The sequence below is a fragment of the Pleurodeles waltl genome, chromosome 4_1 (genome assembly GCF_031143425.1).
Source record: "Pleurodeles waltl isolate 20211129_DDA chromosome 4_1, aPleWal1.hap1.20221129, whole genome shotgun sequence".
Taxonomy (NCBI): Eukaryota; Metazoa; Chordata; class Amphibia; order Caudata; family Salamandridae; genus Pleurodeles; species Pleurodeles waltl.
This window is the reverse complement of record NC_090442.1, coordinates 247,800,060-247,827,713: the sequence shown is the minus strand read 5'-3', so window position 1 is coordinate 247,827,713 and position 27,654 is coordinate 247,800,060.

Here is a 27,654-nt window from a genome sequence, read left to right as displayed (position 1 = left end):
TCACAAGCTCCTTCTTCCTCCTCTTCTGTTGCAGCCCTTGGATGTCTTCAAAGGTAATCAGCAGAATTGTGAGACCCATGGCGATACTCTATCTGGCAGTTGTATCCTTGTAGTTGGAGCATCCACTTCTCTATTCATGGGAGTGGCTTTGAAGCGGTCCCACGGAAAAGGGGTAGCAGGGGTTTGTGATCCGTGATTACTGTAAAATGGTGACCATATATGTACAAGTGAAAGTGTTTACAACCCCAGTGAATCGCATTTGCCTCTTTCTCTATCTGTGAGTACCATTGGGGTGAGGGACCTGCTCGCATATGCAACAGGAGCCCATTCAGTTCTGTCTTGATGCTGGAGTAGCACTGCCGGAGTCCTCTGGGGCGGATGTCAACCGCTATGGTGGTATTGTTTTGAGGATCGAAGTATCTGAGCTTGGTATCTGCAGATAGAGCATCCTTTGTAGCTTGAAACGCTGCTTCATGGTCCAGTCCCCACAACCAGGGCACCGCTGACTTGGTGAGGTCCCTCGAAGGTTGTGTCACTTGGGTGAGGTATTTTATAAACCACCCACAGTGGTTGACCATCCCCAGGAAACTGCGGACTCCGGTCACTGTTGTCAGGGGGAGGCGGGCATCCTTTATGTCTTGGACTTTGGCGGGGTCACGGGTGACCCTGGCTGCGGAGAAGATGTATCCGAAAAATGTAATCTTCTCTTTTAGGAATTCGCATTTGCTGCAGTGTAGCATGAGGCCTGACTCTCGGATTTTCTGGAGCACCCGTTTCAGACGGGCATGAGGATCGGGCACAGTCTGAGCATACATAAGTATGTCATCATTGACGTTCATGACACCAGGTAGATCTGCAAGGAGCTCCTGGATTATGTTCTGGAAGACCTCCGCAGCACTGGATATTCCGAAATTTATTCTGTGGTAATGCCTCAAGCCTACATGTGTCGAGAACGTGGTAACATATTGCGACTCTTCGGACAGCACTAACTGGTGGTATCCCGACCAGAGATCAAGCTTGGAGAACCACGTTGCTCCACTTAGCTCTCCATTCAGATCGTCGATAGTGGGTGTGAGGTGACATTCTCTTTTGATGGCTGTGTTGGGTAGCCTTATATCTACACAAATGAGTATCTCACCAGGTTGCTTGGGCTTCCTGGTGACCACAATCGATGACACCCATGGTGTGGGCCTGTTCACTCTTTCACCAAGGATGTGTGGACCCTGGGGGTCTACGACAGGCGGAGCACCCACTGTCGCAAACGGTGGGAGGACCTGAGACGCTGGTCAAGGAAGACTGCAGAGGCCCAGCTGGGGATGGCCTCCCAATGAGGAAGGGGTGCCCGTCGAACCCTGGCCCCACTGATGTTCCGCATACTGGCGGTGGCCTAGCCAGAGTTGGATGGGCGCTTGAGGGCATCACAGCAGCCACAAGGGGGTGAGTACAGTTTCCAATTCTGCAAATTGTGCGTGGTGGGGTGTTATCTGGGTGGGGGATGTGGGCCTGTGGGTGCCCATAGGCCAGGTCGAACATTGCAGGGTAGGTTCCAGTTCCATATTGGGCAGGGCCTGTTGCACTCCACCCCCAAACATGCTAGTGGGCATCTACTACTGGGCAGGGTTCTGTGGGTCTCAGGTATGCTGCTATTGGCGTTAGGCATTATTCTCCATGGCCTGGTCACTAGCATTGTGACTGGTAGTGCATCGCCTGGTGCATTGGGCTGTCCCCTGTGTGTTGTGTACTCCAACGGTGGTGTTGTTGCTGGCATTGACCAAGTGTATCCTCTGTCTCTTCCCGCCCTTTTTGTTTTGTCACCCTATCCTTCTGTGCATTAGCATCATCTGGCGGAGGAGCAGAGGCACCGGAGGGAGCTGCATCCCACATGGCCCTGGAGGCCGAATCCACCGACCGTGAGGGCACAAGTGGGGCGGAGGGCGAGGGGAGCACCACGACAGAGTCTGGAGGGGACAATACGGACAGTCATACCTCCTCCGATGGAAGCTCCCTGGTGGTGGCGGACAACTCTGTGGCCACCCCAACTACAGGTACAGCCGCCACCCTTGTACCAGCACCGCCCTCCCAGCAGCCCCTCAACGTGTTTCCCGTGCCCGCTCACCCAGGAGGGTGGGCATCTCCTTCCCCCCAGGCACATCACCACCCCCACATCCATGCACACGTCCCCTGTGTCCTCTCTGTTTCTGTGCCCCTCCTCCCAAAGTACACAAATGCAAGCACTCAGACACCCAATAGCCATCCACCTCACAACAGCATCCAGCCCATGCACCTGCACCCAAACACAGCAGACAGACACCTCCAACCATCACTCCCTCTTCCTCCACTCCCAAACCTTCACCCTCTTCCCGCACCAGTGTCCCTAAAGAGCTTTTCCTCTCCACCCTTGACCTCTTCCCTGCCCCTCCCCCCGTCCTTCACTTCGGGCCAGGATGGGCAGAATCCAGGCCAGCACCTCAGCCACCCAGTCCACGACCACTGTAGTTTCGGCAGCTACTGCAGGTGTGAGAGGCTCCAAGGAGACACCCGTCAGCACTGCCAGTGTGCCTGCACCAGCTGGCAAGGGCAAGAAGGGACCGCCAGCTACCAAGGGCAAGGAGGCACCACTAGCAACCAAGGGCAAGGGGGGACCACCAGCTGGCAAGGACAAGAAGGGACCGCCAGCCACCAAGGAGGCACCACCAGCTGGCAAGGGCAAGAAGGGACCACCAGCTGCCAAGGGCAAAGACAAAGGACAGGCAATGCAGGTAGGATGGATAGGGGGCCTGGTGCTGGTGCTGAATCTGAGCACACAACACAAACCGTGACACTTCAGCCGTCCGAGGCTGCAGTGGAAGGGCTGGAGCCTCCCCTCACCACTGCCAGCACTGCCACCTGCACCACCACCTGCACCGCCACCTGCACCACTGTCAGTACCACTGCCAGCAGCAGCAGCCCCAGTGGGCAGCCATCCGAGGCTACAGAGGAAGGGCTGGAGCCTCCCCCACCGCCACCAGCACCGGCACTAGCACCGCCATCTTCACCACTGTCAGCACTACTGGCAGCAGCAGCAACCCCAGTGGGCAGCCATCCGAGGCTGCAGGGGAAGGGCTGAAGCCTCCCTCCACCACTGCCAGCACTGCCACCAGCACCACTGTCAGCAGCAGCAGCCCCAGTGAGCAGCCATCCGAGGCTGCAGGGGAAGGGCTGGAGCCTCCCCCCACCATTGCCAGCACCCCCCCCCCAGCACCGGCACTACCACCACTGTGCAGCCATCGCTACAGGCTGTACTGTATACATGCATGGAGTGTCATGCATTGTGCCCACTAAAAATCTCGTGGGTCTGACACCCAGGTGAGGGACTGTGACCTTGCACTCCCCAAGTGCTGCATCACTGGGCACAAAGCCCCCTCCAGACCCAGTGGAAGAAGGCATCCACTCACCCCCTCCTTGCCAGGATGAAGCACACTGGGCACAAAGTCCCCTCCAGAACTAGAGGAAGAAGGCATCCACTCACCCCCTCCTTGCCAGGATGAAGCACACTGGGCACCAGGCCCCCTCCAGAACCAGTGGAAGAAGGCATCCACTCACCCCCTCCTTGCCAGGATGAAGCACACTGGGCACAAATGTCCCATCCAGAACCAGTGGAAGAAGCCACCCACTTGAGAGACTGTGGCCTTGCACTCCCCAGGACCAAGCAGTGGGCAACCCACCCACTTGAGAGATTGTGGCCTTGCACTCCCCAGGACCAAGCAGTGGGCAAACCACCCACTTAAGAGACTGTGGCTTTGCACTCCCCAGGACCAAGCAGTGGGCAAACCACCCACTTGAGCGACTGTGGCCTTGCACTCCCCAGGACCAAGAAGTGGGCAAACCACTCAATTGAGAGACTGTGGCTTTGCACTCCCCAGGCCCAAGCAGTGGGCAAACCACCCACTTGAGAGACTGTGGCCTTGCACTCCCCAGGACATCGCAGAGGGCATGTAGCCCCCTCCAGGAGCAGTGGCGTTGTACCATCTTCCGGATGAGGTGCCCCCCCCTTCCCCTTCCCCCTGAGGTGCCTGTGTATGTTCGACCTGATGCCCCAGCAGTGTTCTCTCCGTATTGAAGCAGGAGTCAAGTGGGGCCTTGGCCTATGTGATATGGCCCTGTGGCCCACGGACATTATGGACTGGGCAGTGTCCCTCCATTTGTATTTCTGTATTTACTGTGTTTATTTTTGTGGACGTATACCTGCTATTTTATCGTATTACAATAACTTCATTCACTTCCTTTTGTCCTTGCATTATTCCTGAGAGGTACGGGGTGTATATGTAATGTTACTGCATCTGTTTGTGTGTATGGTGTTGGGGGTGGGGGTTTTGCATGTGTGTGTCATTCTCTTTTTCCTTCCCCCTCCCCTGTGTGCTAGGGGCGGTACTCACCATGGTCGTCTTCACCGGCGTTGGTATTCCTGGTGTAGGAGGAGGAAGACCAGCATAGGTAACACCTGTAGTTCGGGCTCCATGGTGTCATGGTTGTTCCCTTATTGTCCAGAGGTGAGTCGTTTCCCTTCTGCGTACTGTGTCTGCCGTGGTTTTGATGGTGTTGGTACCACCCCAGAAAAGGTGGCGGATAGGCCTGTTGTAATAGGGTGGGAGGTACATTGTCTTCCGCCTGGATGTTGGCGGTTACCGCCACGGTGCTTGTTGCTACCGCCGTGGTGGGTCAGTGTGTTAAAGTGGCAGTCTGTATTAGCGGTCTCCGCCGTGGTCATGATTCCATTTTTTTTTTACCGCCGGCCTGTTGGCGTTATTACCGCAGCTTTATCACCAACCGCCAGGGTTGTAATGAGGGCCTATATCTCATTTTGATATAGGTTATACAGAGCACGCTTCCTACTTTAATGAACTGCTTAATGTCCACAGAAAGAACTGTGGTCTGGGGAAAGAGGTCAGCCAGGATACCTCACCATCTCAGGGACATCCTGCTGCAGGATCCAGATTTGGTGCACTTCATGCACCCCCACACCAATCAGAGGCAAACCACAAACTCAGAGCATTAAGACGATCCTTCTTCCCACCTCAGAATTACCGGTATAAGGGGCATGAGTATCTCCATGAGGACAGGTGGTTGGAATTACTGGATATTACAGGGTGTGTAGACTGAGGACAGCATCCAAAATGAGGAATTATCCAAGAAATCAGGAGTATATCACCCGATTCCTGGTAATGCTCCATTTAGCCTCAAAATGTCCCCCAATCATTTCAGCTATTGTCAGTGGCCAAATTTTCTTCTCGATGAAGTCCACCAGATCTTGTAACCATGATTAGGCCAGCAACTGCTGTTACTGGCAACATCATGATTACCATGGGGCTTGTAATAAAGCCCTCTGACAACTTCATCTTCCAGGAATGTATTTTCTTCGCCAGGCAGCAGAGCCAGTGAAACAGACTCTGCTGCTGGCTTGGTGCTGAAATACACTGTCCATGCAACTGAAGTATTGGCCTCAGCTTGGAATGACTCTATAACTTCCATGTAAGGACATGGGCAGCATGGGGACACATCCAGTACTCCCTGCCTCCTTCAGTAGGCTAGGCTAATGCAGCTGAGTCCTGCTCCTTTTGAAAGTGTTCTTTGCTTTTGCAGCGCCTATAAACAGCAGAACCTGGCACTTTAGGGACAGGTGTGGAGATGTTTCTTACACCTGTGCATGAAAGTAAAATTTGAATCCTTTAGTTTGTGCTTGCCTCTTCCAAATTCTATTTTGCCAAATAAATAATTTTATAAATATGTTGCACAGTAAAATTAAAAGATACCAGCTTGTGGGGGGAGCAGCAAAAAGTAAACAGGGCTCATTATGGCCTTGTTTTATTTAAGGTCCTTCTTTTGCGTCTCAGGAGTCACACGGACAGTACCAAGGAATGCAAGGGGCAAGCTAGCCATAGAAGCTGCTATAACTGATAAGCCTTAATTATAGCCATAAAAAGTTTTCGTGGCCTCATGGTAGTTTCCCATATTGCTTGGCTTCTCTGATTTAGAACCTCAATCAAGTGCTAAAAATTAAATAACATCTTACGAGGATAAAAGAAATCCTGCTCAGGAGTACCTCATTGGGTGCTCTCGGCTACAAGAAGTCCCACCTACAAGGGTGGGATTTTCAACTACAGGTAAACAGAAGCATTTTTTGCATCATAAAGCCTTGGATTTTTTACTCACTCACGAGTGTGTGGTGCTGACAGCTGGCTGCCAGAGAGGCCACAAGAATGGCTCCAGCTGTTGAAGAGGTACTATTTTTCTCCCCCCTTTAATTTTTTTAAAAACATATTTGCCTGCGTTTTAATTACTGAAGCTGCTACACTTTTAAAACAGTTTTAAAAACAATTCCATGGGGTTGTTAGCCTCACACTCACCTGAGTCATAAAAGTGTCACACAACGGCCTCATTATGGGTTGAGTGGAGCTGAATTCGTGTGTAGAATTAGCCCTACTCAATTATGATTAGGCAGTTGTACCACGTTCTAAAACAACAGACTGCGTTTTACCAGGCGGAAATCCAGCCAGTAAAATCGCATTAGGAAAGGACTGTACTGCAGCATGGACCAATGTCTCAAGCAAGTGGGTGATGCAGGTCATGGTCTCCCTGCCAGGCACATTCTTCCTATTCCCTTCCCAGCCTAACCACCAACTCTCACTTCACTGCCCCACACTGAAGCCCCTGCCCACATTTACCAGCAGGTGTTAAATGTGTGTGTGTGTTAAACCTTTCTGAATAGGAATTACTATGCAGAACTCTACCGTATAATTTCGCATCTGCATAGTTATTCCCCAATCCAAGGGGTTTAACTCATAAACGTACAGTATTAGTGGGGTATTACCGCGGGCTACTGGAAATTATGGGTGCAGAGTTTGCGTCCTGTTAGTAATGTGTAATTCAGAGTTGAGGCTAAAGTGTCATAAATAAGGCTTTGAAATACCACACATACACACAACTAACCAAGCAGCACACTTTGCAGCTATGCAATGCTGAAGGAGCAACAATACCACACATTGGTTCAAGTGGAAATAGTCAAATGAAACCACTTACTGGTACTGCATTGCGGTGATGGCTGCCATTTTACAAACATGCTTCACTCTGAAAATGTGCAAGTTGCATTGCACAGGAAAATGGGGTCCAGCAACATGCAGGATATGCCAGTCCATGAGCACACCAAAATCCCGACCTGCAGGCCAAGCATACACCTGCTTGGTGGATACTGGGGCCTGGAAAAGTGTTGCTAGGCAACAACGTAGCTCCTCGGACAAGTTGAAACTTTTAACTGTGCTGTGTGCCAAGCAGCAAACACTGCCTACTACTAACAGACAGAGAAATAGAAAATGACTGTTTCCAGTGGCGTAACAAAGGCCCCCAGATCCCCTGCGGTGTGGGGGGGCTGAACTCTAAGGTGTAGTGTCCTTGTGTGTAGTGTATATAGCGCTGCACTGCGGCGCATGGATTAAATTAAATTACTACATGTGACACCTCAGATTGTTGGTACTTGTGGTGGAAAGGCCGACTACTCTCCACTCTCCCCCATGCCTTTTTCCCCACACCTTTTATTAGGTCTCTCATGTGACTTGTGGAGTAACCCATTGGGCTACTCTTATACAGGGGTGTTTCCCTCAGACCCACATGAGTCCGTCCCAGGTGGTAGTGTCGGGGAGCTCTAGTTACGTCACTGAGCTGCGACGCTACATTTCTCCTTTATTTTGACAAAACTCGAACACCATGGGCTTCCATGGTGATCTGCGGGAGGACAAACGGACATTCAGTCTCGAGGCTGGGACTTCGCCACATTATAGTGCATAGTCAGCTAGTCTGATGGATGGCGGGGGGTTTTGTCTTAAAGAATACTAGGTGATGCACCTCACGTACTCTTCTGTTTCACAAGCTCCTTCTTCCTCCTCTTCTGTTGCAGCCCTTGGATGTCTTCAAAGGTAATCAGCAGAATTGTGAGACCCATGGCGATACTCTATCTGGCAGTTGTATCCTTGTAGTTGGAGCATCCACTTCTCTATTCATGGGAGTGGCTTTGAAGCGGTCCCACGGAAAAGGGGTAGCAGGGGTTTGTGATCCGTGATTACTGTAAAAGGGTGACCATATATGTACAAGTGAAAGTGTTTACAACCCCAGTGAATCGCATTTGCCTCTTTCTCTATCTGTGAGTACCATTGGGGTGAGGGACCTGCTCGCATATGCAACAGGAGCCCATTCAGTTCTGTCTTGATGCTGGAGTAGCACTGCCGGAGTCCTCTGGGGCGGATGTCAACCGCTATGGTGGTATTGTTTTGAGGATCGAAGTATCTGAGCTTGGTATCTGCAGATAGAGCATCCTTTGTAGCTTGAAACGCTGCTTCATGGTCCAGTCCCCACAACCAGGGCACCGCTGACTTGGTGAGGTCCCTCGAAGGTTGTGTCACTTGGGTGAGGTATTTTATAAACCACCCACAGTGGTTGACCATCCCCAGGAAACTGCGGACTCCGGTCACTGTTGTCAGGGGGAGGCGGGCATCCTTTATGTCTTGGACTTTGGCGGGGTCACGGGTGACCCTGGCTGCGGAGAAGATGTATCCGAAAAATGTAATCTTCTCTTTTAGGAATTCGCATTTGCTGCAGTGTAGCATGAGGCCTGACTCTCGGATTTTCTGGAGCACCCGTTTCAGACGGGCATGAGGATCGGGCACAGTCTGAGCATACATAAGTATGTCATCATTGACGTTCATGACACCAGGTAGATCTGCAAGGAGCTCCTGGATTATGTTCTGGAAGACCTCCGCAGCACTGGATATTCCGAAATTTATTCTGTGGTAATGCCTCAAGCCTACATGTGTCGAGAACGTGGTAACATATTGCGACTCTTCGGACAGCACTAACTGGTGGTATCCCGACCAGAGATCAAGCTTGGAGAACCACGTTGCTCCACTTAGCTCTCCATTCAGATCGTCGATAGTGGGTGTGAGGTGACATTCTCTTTTGATGGCTGTGTTGGGTAGCCTTATATCTACACAAATGAGTATCTCACCAGGTTGCTTGGGCTTCCTGGTGACCACAATCGATGACACCCATGGTGTGGGCCTGTTCACTCTTTCACCAAGGATGTGTGGACCCTGGGGGTCTACGACAGGCGGAGCACCCACTGTCACAAACGGTGGGAGGACCTGAGACGCTGGTCAAGGAAGACTGCAGAGGCCCAGCTGGGGATGGCCTCCCAATGAGGAAGGGGTGCCCGTCGAACCCTGGCCCCACTGATGTTCCGCATACTGGCGGTGGCCTAGCCAGAGTTGGATGGGCGCTTGAGGGCATCACAGCAGCCACAAGGGGGTGAGTACAGTTTCCAATTCTGCAAATTGTGCGTGGTGGGGTGTTATCTGGGTGGGGGATGTGGGCCTGTGGGTGCCCATAGGCCAGGTCGAACATTGCAGGGTAGGTTCCAGTTCCATATTGGGCAGGGCCTGTTGCACTCCACCCCCAAACATGCTAGTGGGCATCTACTACTGGGCAGGGTTCTGTGGGTCTCAGGTATGCTGCTATTGGCGTTAGGCATTATTCTCCATGGCCTGGTCACTAGCATTGTGACTGGTAGTGCATCGCCTGGTGCATTGGGCTGTCCCCTGTGTGTTGTGTACTCCAACGGTGGTGTTGTTGCTGGCATTGACCAAGTGTATCCTCTGTCTCTTCCCGCCCTTTTTGTTTTGTCACCCTATCCTTCTGTGCATTAGCATCATCTGGCGGAGGAGCAGAGGCACCGGAGGGAGCTGCATCCCACATGGCCCTGGAGGCCGAATCCACCGACCGTGAGGGCACAAGTGGGGCGGAGGGCGAGGGGAGCACCACGACAGAGTCTGGAGGGGACAATACGGACAGTCATACCTCCTCCGATGGAAGCTCCCTGGTGGTGGCGGACAACTCTGTGGCCACCCCAACTACAGGTACAGCCGCCACCCTTGTACCAGCACCGCCCTCCCAGCAGCCCCTCAACGTGTTTCCCGTGCCCGCTCACCCAGGAGGGTGGGCATCTCCTTCCCCCCAGGCACATCACCACCCCCACATCCATGCACACGTCCCCTGTGTCCTCTCTGTTTCTGTGCCCCTCCTCCCAAAGTACACAAATGCAAGCACTCAGACACCCAATAGCCATCCACCTCACAACAGCATCCAGCCCATGCACCTGCACCCAAACACAGCAGACAGACACCTCCAACCATCACTCCCTCTTCCTCCACTCCCAAACCTTCACCCTCTTCCCGCACCAGTGTCCCTAAAGAGCTTTTCCTCTCCACCCTTGACCTCTTCCCTGCCCCTCCCCCCGTCCTTCACTTCGGGCCAGGATGGGCAGAATCCAGGCCAGCACCTCAGCCACCCAGTCCACGACCACTGTAGTTTCGGCAGCTACTGCAGGTGTGAGAGGCTCCAAGGAGACACCCGTCAGCACTGCCAGTGTGCCTGCACCAGCTGGCAAGGGCAAGAAGGGACCGCCAGCTACCAAGGGCAAGGAGGCACCACTAGCAACCAAGGGCAAGGGGGCACCACCAGCTGGCAAGGACAAGAAGGGACCGCCAGCCACCAAGGAGGCACCACCAGCTGGCAAGGGCAAGAAGGGACCACCAGCTGCCAAGGGCAAAGACAAAGGACAGGCAATGCAGGTAGGATGGATAGGGGGCCTGGTGCTGGTGCTGAATCTGAGCACACAACACAAACCGTGACACTTCAGCCGTCCGAGCCTGCAGTGGAAGGGCTGGAGCCTCCCCTCACCACTGCCAGCACTGCCACCTGCACCACCACCTGCACCGCCACCTGCACCACTGTCAGTACCACTGCCAGCAGCAGCAGCCCCAGTGGGCAGCCATCCGAGGCTACAGAGGAAGGGCTGGAGCCTCCCCCACCGCCACCAGCACCGGCACTAGCACCGCCATCTTCACCACTGTCAGCACTACTGGCAGCAGCAGCAACCCCAGTGGGCAGCCATCCGAGGCTGCAGGGGAAGGGCTGAAGCCTCCCTCCACCACTGCCAGCACTGCCACCAGCACCACTGTCAGCAGCAGCAGCCCCAGTGAGCAGCCATCCGAGGCTGCAGGGGAAGGGCTGGAGCCTCCCCCCACCATTGCCAGCACCCCCCCCCCCAGCACCGGCACTACCACCACTGTGCAGCCATCGCTACAGGCTGTACTGTATACATGCATGGAGTGTCATGCATTGTGCCCACTAAAAATCTCGTGGGTCTGACACCCAGGTGAGGGACTGTGACCTTGCACTCCCCAAGTGCTGCATCTCTGGGCACAAAGCCCCCTCCAGACCCAGTGGAAGAAGGCATCCACTCACCCCCTCCTTGCCAGGATGAAGCACACTGGGCACAAAGTCCCCTCCAGAACTAGAGGAAGAAGGCATCCACTCACCCCCTCCTTGCCAGGATGAAGCACACTGGGCACCAGGCCCCCTCCAGAACCAGTGGAAGAAGGCATCCACTCACCCCCTCCTTGCCAGGATGAAGCACACTGGGCACAAATGTCCCATCCAGAACCAGTGGAAGAAGCCACCCACTTGAGAGACTGTGGCCTTGCACTCCCCAGGACCAAGCAGTGGGCAACCCACCCACTTGAGAGATTGTGGCCTTGCACTCCCCAGGACCAAGCAGTGGGCAAACCACCCACTTAAGAGACTGTGGCTTTGCACTCCCCAGGACCAAGCAGTGGGCAAACCACCCACTTGAGCGACTGTGGCCTTGCACTCCCCAGGACCAAGAAGTGGGCAAACCACTCAATTGAGAGACTGTGGCTTTGCACTCCCCAGGCCCAAGCAGTGGGCAAACCACCCACTTGAGAGACTGTGGCCTTGCACTCCCCAGGACATCGCAGAGGGCATGTAGCCCCCTCCAGGAGCAGTGGCGTTGTACCATCTTCCGGATGAGGTGCCCCCCCCCTTCCCCTTCCCCCTGAGGTGCCTGTGTATGTTCGACCTGATGCCCCAGCAGTGTTCTCTCCGTATTGAAGCAGGAGTCAAGTGGGGCCTTGGCCTATGTGATATGGCCCTGTGGCCCACGGACATTATGGACTGGGCAGTGTCCCTCCATTTGTATTTCTGTATTTACTGTGTTTATTTTTGTGGACGTATACCTGCTATTTTATCGTATTACAATAACTTCATTCACTTCCTTTTGTCCTTGCATTATTCCTGAGAGGTACGGGGTGTATATGTAATGTTACTGCATCTGTTTGTGTGTATGGTGTTGGGGGTGGGGGTTTTGCATGTGTGTGTCATTCTCTTTTTCCTTCCCCCTCCCCTGTGTGCTAGGGGCGGTACTCACCATGGTCGTCTTCACCGGCGTTGGTATTCCTGGTGTAGGAGGAGGAAGACCAGCATAGGTAACACCTGTAGTTCGGGCTCCATGGTGTCATGGTTGTTCCCTTATTGTCCAGAGGTGAGTCGTTTCCCTTCTGCGTACTGTGTCTGCCGTGGTTTTGATGGTGTTGGTACCACCCCAGAAAAGGTGGCGGATAGGCCTGTTGTAATAGGGTGGGAGGTACATTGTCTTCCGCCTGGATGTTGGCGGTTACCGCCACGGTGCTTGTTGCTACCGCCGTGGTGGGTCAGTGTGTTAAAGTGGCAGTCTGTATTAGCGGTCTCCGCCGTGGTCATGATTCCATTTTTTTTTTACCGCCGGCCTGTTGGCGTTATTACCGCAGCTTTATCACCAACCGCCAGGGTTGTAATGAGGGCCTATATCTCATTTTGATATAGGTTATACAGAGCACGCTTCCTACTTTAATGAACTGCTTAATGTCCACAGAAAGAACTGTGGTCTGGGGAAAGAGGTCAGCCAGGATACCTCACCATCTCAGGGACATCCTGCTGCAGGATCCAGATTTGGTGCACTTCATGCACCCCCACACCAATCAGAGGCAAACCACAGACTCAGAGCATTAAGACGATCCTTCTTCCCACCTCAGAATTACCGGTATAAGGGGCATGAGTATCTCCATGAGGACAGGTGGTTGGAATTACTGGATATTACAGGGTGTGTAGACTGAGGACAGCATCCAAAATGAGGAATTATCCAAGAAATCAGGAGTATATCACCCGATTCCTGGTAATGCTCCATTTAGCCTCAAAATGTCCCCCAATCATTTCAGCTATTGTCAGTGGCCAAATTTTCTTCTCGATGAAGTCCACCAGATCTTGTAACCATGATTAGGCCAGCAACTGCTGTTACTGGCAACATCATGATTACCATGGGGCTTGTAATAAAGCCCTCTGACAACTTCATCTTCCAGGAATGTATTTTCTTCGCCAGGCAGCAGAGCCAGTGAAACAGACTCTGCTGCTGGCTTGGTGCTGAAATACACTGTCCATGCAACTGAAGTATTGGCCTCAGCTTGGAATGACTCTATAACTTCCATGTAAGGACATGGGCAGCATGGGGACACATCCAGTACTCCCTGCCTCCTTCAGTAGGCTAGGCTAATGCAGCTGAGTCCTGCTCCTTTTGAAAGTGTTCTTTGCTTTTGCAGCGCCTATAAACAGCAGAACCTGGCACTTTAGGGACAGGTGTGGAGATGTTTCTTACACCTGTGCATGAAAGTAAAATTTGAATCCTTTAGTTTGTGCTTGCCTCTTCCAAATTCTATTTTGCCAAATAAATAATTTTATAAATATGTTGCACAGTAAAATTAAAAGATACCAGCTTGTGGGGGGAGCAGCAAAAAGTAAACAGGGCTCATTATGGCCTTGTTTTATTTAAGGTCCTTCTTTTGCGTCTCAGGAGTCACACGGACAGTACCAAGGAATGCAAGGGGCAAGCTAGCCATAGAAGCTGCTATAACTGATAAGCCTTAATTATAGCCATAAAAAGTTTTCGTGGCCTCATGGTAGTTTCCCATATTGCTTGGCTTCTCTGATTTAGAACCTCAATCAAGTGCTAAAAATTAAATAACATCTTACGAGGATAAAAGAAATCCTGCTCAGGAGTACCTCATTGGGTGCTCTCGGCTACAAGAAGTCCCACCTACAAGGGTGGGATTTTCAACTACAGGTAAACAGAAGCATTTTTTGCATCATAAAGCCTTGGATTTTTTACTCACTCACGAGTGTGTGGTGCTGACAGCTGGCTGCCAGAGAGGCCACAAGAATGGCTCCAGCTGTTGAAGAGGTACTATTTTTCTCCCCCCTTTAATTTTTTTACAAATATATTTGCCTGCGTTTTAATTACTGAAGCTACTACACTTTTAAAACAGTTTTAAAAACAATTCCATGGGGTTGTTAGCCTCACACTCACCTGAGTCATAAAAGTGTCACACAACGGCCTCATTATGGGTTGAGTGGAGCTGAATTCGTGTGTAGAATTAGCCCTACTCAATTATGATTAGGCAGTTGTACCACGTTCTAAAACAACAGACTGCGTTTTACCAGGCGGAAATCCAGCCAGTAAAATCGCATTAGGAAAGGACTGTACTGCAGCATGGACCAATGTCTCAAGCAAGTGGGTGATGCAGGTCATGGTCTCCCTGCCAGGCACATTCTTCCTATTCCCTTCCCAGCCTAACCACCAACTCTCACTTCACTGCCCCACACTGTAGCCCCTGCCCACATTTACCAGCAGGTGTTAAATGTGTGTGTGTGTTAAACCTTTCTGAATAGGAATTACTATGCAGAACTCTACCGTATAATTTCGCATCTGCATAGTTATTCCCCAATCCAAGGGGTTTAACTCATAAACGTACAGTATTAGTGGGGTATTACCGCGGGCTACTGGAAATTATGGGTGCAGAGTTTGCGTCCTGTTAGTAATGTGTAATTCAGAGTTGAGGCTAAAGTGTCATAAATAAGGCTTTGAAATACCACACATACACACAACTAACCAAGCAGCACACTTTGCAGCTATGCAATGCTGAAGGAGCAACAATACCACACATTGGTTCAAGTGGAAATAGTCAAATGAAACCACTTACTGGGACTGCATTGCGGTGATGGCTGGCATTTTACAAACATGCTTCACTCTGAAAATGTGCAAGTTGCATTGCACAGGAAAATGGGGTCCAGCAACATGCAGGATATGCCAGTCCATGAGCACACCAAAATCCCGAGCTGCAGGCCAAGCATACACCTGCTTGGTGGATACTGGGGCCTGGAAAAGTGTTGCTAGGCAACAACGTAGCTCCTCGGACAAGTTGAAACTTTTAACTGTGCTGTGTGCCAAGCAGCAAACACTGCCTACTACTAACAGACAGAGAAATAGAAAATGACTGTTTCCAGTGGCGTAACAAAGGCCCCCAGATCCCCTGCGGTGTGGGGGGGCTGAACTCTAAGGTGTAGTGTCCTTGTGTGTAGTGTATATAGCGCTGCACTGCGGCGCACGGATTAAATTAAATTACTACATGTGACACCTCAGATTGTTGGTACTTGTGGTGGAAAGGCCGACTACTCTCCACTCTCCCCCATGCCTTTTTCCCCACACCTTTTATTAGGTCTCTCATGTGACTTGTGGAGTAACCCATTGGGCTACTCTTATACAGGGGTGTTTCCCTCAGACCCACATGAGTCCGTCCCAGGTGGTAGTGTCGGGGAGCTCTAGTTACGTCACTGAGCTGCGACGCTACATTTCTCCTTTATTTTGACAAAACTCGAACACCATGGGCTTCCATGGTGATCTGCGGGAGGACAAACGGACATTCAGTCTCGAGGCTGGGACTTCGCCACATTATAGTGCATAGTCAGCTAGTCTGATGGATGGCGGGGGGTTTTGTCTTAAAGAATACTAGGTGATGCACCTCACGTACTCTTCTGTTTCACAAGCTCCTTCTTCCTCCTCTTCTGTTGCAGCCCTTGGATGTCTTCAAAGGTAATCAGCAGAATTGTGAGACCCATGGCGATACTCTATCTGGCAGTTGTATCCTTGTAGTTGGAGCATCCACTTCTCTATTCATGGGAGTGGCTTTGAAGCGGTCCCACGGAAAAGGGGTAGCAGGGGTTTGTGATCCGTGATTACTGTAAAAGGGTGACCATATATGTACAAGTGAAAGTGTTTACAACCCCAGTGAATCGCATTTGCCTCTTTCTCTATCTGTGAGTACCATTGGGGTGAGGGACCTGCTCGCATATGCAACAGGAGCCCATTCAGTTCTGTCTTGATGCTGGAGTAGCACTGCCGGAGTCCTCTGGGGCGGATGTCAACCGCTATGGTGGTATTGTTTTGAGGATCGAAGTATCTGAGCTTGGTATCTGCAGATAGAGCATCCTTTGTAGCTTGAAACGCTGCTTCATGGTCCAGTCCCCACAACCAGGGCACCGCTGACTTGGTGAGGTCCCTCGAAGGTTGTGTCACTTGGGTGAGGTATTTTATAAACCACCCACAGTGGTTGACCATCCCCAGGAAACTGCGGACTCCGGTCACTGTTGTCAGGGGGAGGCGGGCATCCTTTATGTCTTGGACTTTGGCGGGGTCACGGGTGACCCTGGCTGCGGAGAAGATGTATCCGAAAAATGTAATCTTCTCTTTTAGGAATTCGCATTTGCTGCAGTGTAGCATGAGGCCTGACTCTCGGATTTTCTGGAGCACCCGTTTCAGACGGGCATGAGGATCGGGCACAGTCTGAGCATACATAAGTATGTCATCATTGACGTTCATGACACCAGGTAGATCTGCAAGGAGCTCCTGGATTATGTTCTGGAAGACCTCCGCAGCACTGGATATTCCGAAATTTATTCTGTGGTAATGCCTCAAGCCTACATGTGTCGAGAACGTGGTAACATATTGCGACTCTTCGGACAGCACTAACTGGTGGTATCCCGACCAGAGATCAAGCTTGGAGAACCACGTTGCTCCACTTAGCTCTCCATTCAGATCGTCGATAGTGGGTGTGAGGTGACATTCTCTTTTGATGGCTGTGTTGGGTAGCCTTATATCTACACAAATGAGTATCTCACCAGGTTGCTTGGGCTTCCTGGTGACCACAATCGATGACACCCATGGTGTGGGCCTGTTCACTCTTTCGATGATGCCCACGGCTTCTAGTTTGTCAAGTTCTTTCTTCACTTGGGGCCTCAGATGAAAAGCAATGCGGCGGTGTCGCAGTGCTACTGGTTGGATGGTCCTGTCAATGTGCAATTGTATCTCTCTGCCTTTTAGGCAGCCAATGCCATCAAAGATGCCTTGGAAGTCTTGTAGAATTTCTTTCACTGGCTCCTCGTGAACTCCGAATGCAAATGTTACGATGCCCAACAAGTCTGCAGCTCGGCATCCTAGTAGCATTCCTTGGCCATCCTCTGCTACATATACGGTCTGCTCAATGGTTTGTGTCCCATACTGGATGGTTGTCTTAAACTTCCCTTTCAGAGACAACGGGGTGGATTGTCCGTAGGCAAAGACTTTCACCACAGTAGGAGTCAGAATGGGGTGTAGCTACATTTCTTGGAATGAGTATGCGGACATGATGTTTAAGGAGGCACCAGTGTCCACCACCGCTGTGGTGTGGTGTCCTACTTGGTTGTCACATTTTGGCAGCCGGCGTGTTGTGCGGACACTGGCGCCAGCGGTGAAGATAGAGCGTATAGAATGTTCAACGTCATTGTCCATGTCACTATGGTGCGATTGAGTTTCGAAAGCGGTGTTCACCATCAGTCTGGGAGTGCGGGTCATGATCGACCGGCAGACTTTCACGAAGTGATTGAGCTTTCCACAGCCAGCACACTTCTTTCCTCTCGCAGGGCAGTCCGCAGGGCGGTGTGTGGGCCCTCCACAGTAGTTGCACGTCTTTGGGGAGGCTGTGTTCCTCCAGGGTGCTGGTCTGCTGGGTGTTGAGGTGACGACATTCACCGGCTCTATTATGACTGGCCCATTTAGTGCGGCTTCCATGTGGGACACCAGATTTGGACAGTTCTTTTGTTCTGCCTAAAGTTAGAATGCTGGCTAGGGACCGTCCGGATTCTTCTAATATCCTCTCTCTTAGTTTTGTTGACATACACCCTGTATGATCTGGCCTCTGATTTCTTCTGTTTCATTGGTGAATCAACGTGTGCTGGCTAATTCTTTTAGCCACATGTAGAATTTGTCAATTGATTCATCGGATCGTTATCTTGCCTGGCGGAATACGAATCTCTCGTAGTCCGTGTTGGTCATGGGCTCAAAGTGTGCATTGAGAGCAGCGATCAACGTGAGATGAGGCTTCGGCACGGCCTCCGCGACCATTTTTGATATTCGGTGGATGTCTTTTCCCCCCTAGGTGGAGAATAATTGCGCGTTTCTGGGCGTCTTTGACTTTCATTGCCTCAAAGAAGAGCGATATTCTCTCTACGCAGTTTTTCCATGGTGAGGCTGGTGCCGATGGTACCTCTTCTATTTGGAATGGTTCAAGGGCAGGAATAGAGGCCACTGTCTGCACCTTTCCTTTCTTCAGATGCTATCATGTCTGGGGTTGGGCACACATTGTGGTGGTCTTTCTGGGCAGTGCAGGGGGCAGTATGGTTGTCTCCTGCTTCCTTTGTTTCTGTGTAATGCTTTTCCTTTCGTCTCTGACAGAGTGCGTGGCATGCACTGACGGGTGGTGTGAGAGTTAGGGCGTTACGGTTTGTTGCACCTGTCCCATGACAATGAGGAAAAGTTTATTGTTTTCTTTTTTTGTGGTGAGAGAGAAGAAAAACACACCCACACCCTCTCTGTTACGTTGTGGATCGTCTTCTGGCCTAGTATCTCCCTAGTGCTGTAGATATTGGTTATGCATGTTGTACTGGTACAATCACTGACCTTTCTCCCGACGACTTGTCATCTTCCGAGCGCAAAGCACCGTTCAGTCAGTTTATGCGGGAAGGAGGGCGTGGCTGCTGAAAAGATGTGGTGCTCCAAGGCAGCTGATTTGCGTGTGTGTGAGGTAGGCATCAGCCGGTCGGTGAGCAGAGTCGGGCGGCACCACCGCGTGTCGGATCTAAGCTGCCGGTGAGGCGCAGGGTTCTGAGGCAGCCGTTTCACCTGAGCACGAGGCGGATAGCCACCGGCTGGTTCTCCAGACAGGTATGTGCTGTCGCACGCTGGTCAGGGCCAATGCGGTCGAGTAGAGGTGGTGGGTGGGCGTGAGCAGCAGGACAGCGGCCTCTGAAGTCGGAGCGGCTCTGTCAGCGAACCGCGGGGCACAGCGCAGGTCCCTCGTCACCACTGTGGTGCCCTTGCATGTAGTGTATGTCGCACTGCACTGCACTGCACTGCGTCTGGTGGATTAAATTAAATGACTACACAGGACACATCAGATTGTTGGAAAGGCCGGCTACTCTCCACTCTCCCCACGCCTTTTTCCCCACACCTTTTATTAGGTCTCCCACATGACTGGTGGAGGAACCCATCGGGCTACTCTTATACAGGGGTTTTTCCCCTCAGACCCACATGAGTCCGCCCCAGGTGGTAGCGTCGGGGAGCTCTAGTTACGTCACTGAGCCCGCGACACTACACAAGGGTCCCCCTCAGCACAGTACCCTAGCCAGAGAGCTCCACAGTGAGTCTGGTGGGGGCCCCTCCAACACTTTGCAGGTGGGCCCCCTCAGGTTTACACCACTGACTGTTCCTCTATTTTTGTTGCTTCCTTTGCAACCTCTGTGATCAGGGGTCGCAAATGAGGTGACAGGGGCTGCAAGGGGCATTCTAATGACGTAGTTAGGACACCCGTGACCCCTAAATGACGTCCATGGGAATAGAGCTCAGTAATGACATCAAATGGTGCGAATGTTACACTTGAAAACAACAGTTCACTGTTGCGTTAGGAACTGTTTTTTGTCATGAACGAGATGTCACCTCTGATGTAACCTCCCCCCTTTACACACGCCCCTCTTCCATTGAGAGTGGCAGTGTGTCTAGTCTGCAGCTTGATAGGTATGACGATAGCCACGATGGTTTAGATGAAGGAACTAACCAATGTGACCCGACTTCCTTTTTAACTGCCAGGCATAAAAAAGCTTTAGAAGAAGAGGGTACAACTTTCGTCGTTAAATTAGGGGAATTATATTGGTACGAGGTGGAAGTCGCTACCTAACATTGTATAAAACTCAGTCTGACCAATCATACAACGTTTTCCGCCTTGTTGTTGAAATATAACCACATTCACAACCTCCTTTTGGCGGTTTCAGGTGAGGACTTTCCTTTGGCAGAAAGTCTCCCAGGACAGCGTTATCTCTGAAGCCACTGGCTAATAAGTATATTCTTATATTGCATTCAATAAGTTTAAAATGTGTAATGGGCCATGCACATATCCCTTCATGTACATGAGAATATGTGGTGAGGATCACCATGTTTGAAATATAACACTATCAATGAATTTTCCAAAGTGGCCTATGCACATTATAACAAAACTAAAGTATTAATAATAAAGAAAGGCATATTTCTGATTTATGGGATGTTGAAAGCATTATAATGCTGCAACTTTCATAACATTCAGAATAAAACCAACCCCCATTTTGTGCCACCCTACCAAATGGCAGGTGGCAAAGGTCATAAATCATGAAGGTAAAGCCATAACAAAGGAACCATTTTTGGTTTAGTAGTTAAACGTGCCACATACAATGTTTATCCATACTGTGTTTACAGGATAAAATTATTTTTTTTTAAACTCATTGTTCTTCCAGAAACAATGTATGTGTTTGCATATGATTGTGAGCACTCAGAAAGCTTCAGGATTAGAGAAAGCCTCAAGGAAAGATAAAGTTCACCCAAAAACAAGGGGTAGCTGTAAGCGTGGAATGCCAGTCTAATGATTCCAGGCTGAGTAAAGGGAGGGCTTTAAAGGGCAGAGGGATAATCAAGCCAATCAGAACAGCAGAATCACATAGGCAACACTTCTGGGGCAGCATGAGAAGTGTCAGTATCTGAAAAATTTTGCTTTGCAGCTTTCTTGAATTTGTCCAACCTAAATAAAAACATAGACTATATAACATGCTAAAGAGTAATGGGTGATTGGCATGTGATACGTTGTAGAATAGTCTTTGAATATTACTCAAGGCTGCAACCAATAGATCGCAATAATAGTCTTACAGTGAGACTCTTAAGGTGCCAGAAAGCCACCACCAATGGGCCACCTGTGATTGAAGGGATGGGTGACTGAAACCGATGGTAGACTATTGTAGGGAAGAGAAGATGTCTGAACAGAAACAAAGGATAAACTAGGAAATATTGCAAAGGAACGATGGAGGAGGAAGTGGAGGAAAAGTAAATGGTTAGAAAATAGACAAAGTTCCAGAACTAAAGTAATCTAAAAGATTTTTTTTTTTTTTACAGAAAATGGAACAGGGAGCACAAACCAACTCAATGTTCGAGAGGTTAAAAAAAGGGCATGGTGGATCGAAAAAAGGCTCCAATTCCCAAAGAAGGCAATAAAAAAGGGGAAGGAGATAGATGGAAAACAGAAAATGCAAATAAATGAAATGAACTAGCTAAGATTAAAAAACAGATGAAGAAGTGAGAAACCCATCAACCTGCTCAGATTGTCTCATTCCACTGCTGATTCAAATGATCACTGTAGAATGTAGCAACACAAAAGGATGATGGATGGAGTGCCGAAACTTTCCACTCACCCCTAATCACAGATTTAGGTTAAATCCATTGTTCTTTTGCTCACCATGCCACCCCAGTTTGGACCCATCCATATTGAATCAGTCTTGACCCTGCTCCAGATGGGAACAGTCCAGTCCGTACTGCCAGGCCAGGTCCTCCCTGGATGGGAAACAAGCATCCCAGGACCGGTTTCAGGGTATCACTCCTCATCAGCCAGGCTAGCATGGAGCCAGTGGCACAGTGAGCAAGGGATCCACGTCTGGGCGTACCCTGGCCACTTAGGGCGACTTTATCAACACAAAAGGATGATGGACGGACTGATGAAACTTTTCAAACACTCACCCCAGTCACAGATCTGAGTTAAAATCCATTGTTCTTTTGCTCACCATGCCACCCCAGTGTGCCACATTTACAAGGCAGCCCTAAGCCACTTTTTGTGGCTTGACGCCACCTTGTAAATATGAGTCCCTCTGATGCAGTTTTTGGCATCAGAGGGCATGCAATGGGTGTTGCTGTGGGTGTTTCACCGCAACATCCATTGCTTTTGATGCTGCCTCAGATTTACAAGAATTTGTAAATCTGTGGCAGCACCAAAAACTACTGTCACCACAGGGGTGGCATTAGCATGGCGCAACAAGGAGGAATACTTTTATTTTGCCTTGTTTTTACTTTTCCCACGTGTGTTGAATTCTGCAGCATACATAGAAAGTGCAAAAGGGCATGAATGTTTATGTGCAGGAAGGGGTTCCTTCCTGCACATGAACAATCATTCAAAAATTACTATTTGGTACTTCTATATGTGCTGCATTATGCAGCACACGTAGAAGTGTCAAACCGCCTTTGTAGGTTGTTTATGTTCAGGAAGGGACAGCGTCCTGCACATAAATGGTCAATCCCCTCAACACAGACACCCTTGCACTATGGTGCAAGGATGCCTGTGTTGGCGCTGACAGCTATATTTACTGCAAGAACAGGAGGAAACACAGAGGTGTGCCGCTTTTTAGTAAATACGGCACATCCCTGCGTTTCTAAAAAGATGCAGCCCGTCATATTTTGGCACAGCTCCATGCTGCGCCATTTTGTGGGTAAATCTGGGCCAAAATTCTCTCTGGCAGGGTTGTCTCACTCATTACACTGCAGATGTAGATTAGCCTAACTCGTCACAGGAAAGAGTGAGAGACACCTTATGTTTTCCTTGTCTCCTCTTGGGGCTAGGAAGTCTTTCTGGGTGTGTCCTCCAGTTTGGGGGTCTCATGTCAATAGCTCTTGTGGTAGTTGCTGACCCATGTCTTGCTCCTAAATAAGCAAAATAAACTGCTTTGCTTGTACCTGCCTTCCGCCTGAGTCTTCTTACTAGCAAGCTACCTCGAACATAGCATCCATATGTGGTACTTATTGCTTCTTTTATTCTGGCCGAAGGTATACAATATATTGGAGCATTCAACAATTGTCTTTAGCCCTGTACCGTGCTCTGCTGCTTTTTGGTGAGATCTGCACTATACAGATACTGAATAGATACACACAAACATGCAAACATAAATACAGTAGGCCAGAGCAGTACACCTAGCTATTTACTTATACATCCACGACAGGAAAAACTTTACTTTGTAATAGTGTATATTCTAGACTGCAGGCAGCAGGGCTGAAATAGGATGTGAACTACTGTGGGCTACTGCAGCCTACTGTAGGCTGACTTACTATTCTGGCAGCTATTCCTTGAACCTGGAATCGGAACCGGCCAGGCACATTGTCCAGTGCTATGGTCCAACACCAGGACACAAGCAGCTGAGCCCGCACATCCACTGTGCTTCACTGTGCAGAGCAGCAGCCTTTAGCAGGGGAAGGAGGGATCTCACTCTCCTTTCCAGCGAGGTCTATCACAAATGCCTCACTTAAAGGGCAATCAGTCGTTTCTTTTTCCGAGTAATATCCTGGCTGGAAGCAGCTTGAAACTGACACCTTGCTGACAGACACCCATCAGAGGACACAAAGACATTGAGCATACCACTTCACAAGTTGCTAATAGATAACTGGGATGTTTGGCCTTCTCAAATTCTGTATGCACCAGAAGAGGCACACATGCAAACCGGAAGGGAGAGTCACGATTTTTGAAGTAAAAAATACTTTATTTTAACTGCCTCACGCAGATCGACTCTGTACAATATATATATGCCAATGGTGGAAATACATGTCCCCGTTTTTTTCAATCTCCCACTTTCCACTTTTAAAATATTAGCATGTATGTATATGTACGTATGTTCAGGGGCGTAACGCAGGCCCGGGCAGACTCGGCGGGGACAGACTCAGCGGCGAAGGGGACGCCCAGTCCTTCAAAAACCCCTATTTAGTCCACGGCCAATGAGATACGGAAGACTCCTGGGGGCCTCATCATCACGTTCTGCGAGGCAACCCCATCATTTGACTTAACGCTCTTCCAATAACGAAATATTGAGTTGTAACAACCGGAAATTTTCAGAACAGCCAAAAGTGAAGCTCTTCCTCAATTTACCGCTAGATGTCTCCCTACATTCACCGATCCTGTACATCAAACTTATCCAATCATCTGCTGCAGCAGGGATCTCTAGACGGCGACATTCTAACTTTGGAACGATAAGGGCTGCTGTGCTTGTGTGAGAGATTTTATTCGCCGACAGCCCTACAAAATGGCGTTTTTAATAAATAAACGCTACGCACAATAAAGGCAACCTTAGCAGCGTATAGGGAACACGTTTGTGTTTATTCCGACATCGCCACTGCTCTGGCGATGCTTTTGGGGAAAAAGGCACATCCAGTTGTCCGCGTCGCAACTAATATTTCATCATCGTGGTACCGTGTGTCTTGCCAAATGTAGCTTGGGGATGGTTGCCTCTGAGTGTATTTAATGCACGATAACCGGGTTGCGGCAAGGGAAATGGGTGTGTGAACGGAAACATAGGACAAAGAGTCGTGAAACAAACGTGTCTGCTTTGACGACAGTGGTTACTTTGGAACATAAGACATTTCCTTAAAATGTGGGCGTTCAAGTGTATCTGAAAGGTTGAATTGTTTGAATATTCATGCAGGAAGGATAGGCGGGTTTGGCCATTCTGGATAGCCTCATGGCTCCCACTGTATATATTTTTGTTAAACTTCAGGTGGATATGTTTGTAGTTAAAAAAAAAAAAAAGCTTTAAGGCTGCTTAGGCAGCAGGGCACTGGCGCTGCTTAGCAGCCATCGACCCTGTCCCTGCAGGAAGCTCCGAAGCCATCAGAAAAAAAAAATATTTCCTGGTGCTGGCAAGGCCCCCGAAAATCCTAAAAGTGCGTCCTGTCCACCGATTCCCCCAAAACTGCAAAGGCCGCCCTCCCTCTGGAACCTGACCTAACATTACTGCAGGAGAGTGCAGCACTGAAGCTGAGGCATAGATTTACTAGGGTTTTGCAACATTGCAAATCGGCCCAAATCAGCATATTAATATTTAATTTCCATTGCAAAAGGTTATTTTTTCTAATAATACTAAAGGGTGGTTTTAACGGGATCCGGCGCTCACCTTTCTATTAGTAAATATGAACTCAACAAATACCCACTTAATCTAATCCGACGGTGTTTAAACTAAGGAAAAACCTCCCCAACAAAAACCTAGCAATGATAACATCTATGGATGTTTTCCTCAACTCTAATCACAATAAGCACTTGTCACATTCCTTAATTCAGTGATAGATCGTCTCTCAGTAAATATTCAAAAGTCCTCAAATAAATCAAATAAAATTCAACGTTTGGCATATATTCTTCTTTATTCTTCTTAGTGAATTTTGTTCCAGCCAAGCCAACACGTCTGGGGATTACCCCTCGACTTCTCCAGGGCTTTCTATAACAGCAAACAATACACAACATACATTCTTTAAGTATACGTCCATCATTCATATAGCTTTCCACCTCCCATTCTCATGCAGTGTGATATAATAGTTTAGAAGCAAAGAGTGGAAACTATATTTATAAACAGCATAAATGTTTATCACCACTCATGATTGTTCTAGTCCTATATTTATTACCTATTATTTGATAACCAGAGTGTCTTAATGATTCTTAACCGTGTTTTCTTCTTGTCATGCCCACATCAGTGAAAAAACATCCCCCTACTTGGGGATTTACATAATTTAATTTGTGTCCCCTTAACAATATGACAATGGAATCTATATCTGGCTCTCGTTATTCTACTCGAATTTGACCTCCTGTATTAGATTCGTCGTTTCAATTATCACTGCTTGTATTTATTTTAGTGATGCACTGTAAGGTTGTCCTTTTCTGAGCACAGAAAAACATTTTGGGCCAGATTTACAAGGAACTGGCACGGCATGGCAACAACGTTGGCAGCGCCGCACTGCGTTAGTTCTGAAGCGCAGGGATGCACCATATTTACAACAATGCGGTGCACCCCTGTGTGCTCCCTAGTGCTGGAGCTAAATTTAGCTGCCAATGCAAATGCAGGCATCCTTTCTCCAAAGTGCAAGGGTGTCTGCGTTGAAGGGAATGATTGTTTACATGCAGGAAGGTGTCCCTTCCTGAACATAAACAATCTGGAGATTTGGCACTTCTACGTGTGCTGCAGAACACACATAGCTGCAGCAGTGAAATTAGAGCACCAGCGGAAGGGATGACTGAAGCAGAAAGCCAATCTTAGTTGATGTGGCTGTGAGTTTTTTTTCTCCCTTATGCACTGTAGCACAGCAAATGCCATTGCTCCACTGCACTCCGTTGCATGAAAATTTGTAAATCTGCCCCTTTGCCTTTCCATTCCCAGTTCAAAGACATACCACTCAGGGACACTCGGGAGCATGATGTGGAAAGTATGTTTGGCTTTGCATAAAGGCACAGTAAGTGGGAAGAGCTTTGGGTACAACTCACACCCAAAATCGGTCCCACTGGAACCGATTACACATGCATATCAAAGTGCTCAAACACCTAAAATGAATCTAACTGGTGCATACAAAGGGTGCCATCGCCCTAATTCAAGCAGGGAACTAAGCCACCAGACTTTCCGGCTGGGTAGTAAGAGTCAGCCATCAATGGGGTGTAGTGCGCCCTTTATATCCACAGGCCCTGAAGTTGCTGCACTTTTAAAACCTGCAAACTTGATTCCAGGTTGTAAGACCAAAGGTAGGATATATGTATGGGTGGGTATCAAATAATCTGCTACTGGAAAGTATCTCCTGACTCCTTCTGCCCCTTTAGTTTACCTACAAAGATAATCCCACTCCTTCCTACAACCACGCTAACCCACCCAGTTTTTCATATGATTTTGAATTATTTCCTAAATCTGCTACTTTGCACATAGCTCTGTCACTTTCTGGCTAAGTTTGACTTATGCTTACTTATATACATACATTTATTTTCTCCAAGCGTAGTGCACATCTTGGGTATGCCATTCAACAAGACCAGGGCTTAAGTGTGAACAAATTCTCAATGCACATTGATGGCTGTTAAGGTGCTTCTCAATAACCAGAAACGCTTGTGTACAATAAATTAAATTTGTCCATTACAATACTCAAATGTACCAGTAGGCACCTTAAAATAGGCCATACACAAGATGTTAGAAATGGGGTCTCTAGCTGGCAGAGGTATGCACCCTTGTAGAAGTAGGGACCACAATCCTAGTCAGGGTAAGTCACACAAGGTCCAAATTATCCTGTGCCCACCATCTGGTAGCTTGGCACTGAGCAGTCAGGCTTAACTTAGAAGGCAATGTATGAAATATATGTGCAATAAATTATACAGTAACTGTAGGAAGCTGGCCTGGTGTGTGACCTTATACCAGGTCCAGGTATCCCCTATTAGTGTGGTGTAGACAGTGCCTAGAAGCCGGGCTCTCTAGAGGTAGCTGTGGATGAGCAGCCAAGGCTTATCTAGGAGACATGCAAAGCTCATGCAATAACACTGTAGTCACACAGCACTTATACACGTGAAAGAATACACTCAGTGTTACAAAAATAAAGGGACCTTTATTAAGGTAACAAAACACCCAAAATTACTATAGAGGCAATACTCCCTTAGGAGGTAAGTAATACACAAGTTATGTACATTAGTTGTCAGAAATAGGCATGAGAATAGTTAGAAAACAGTGCAAATAGTGTAAAATACAATAGAG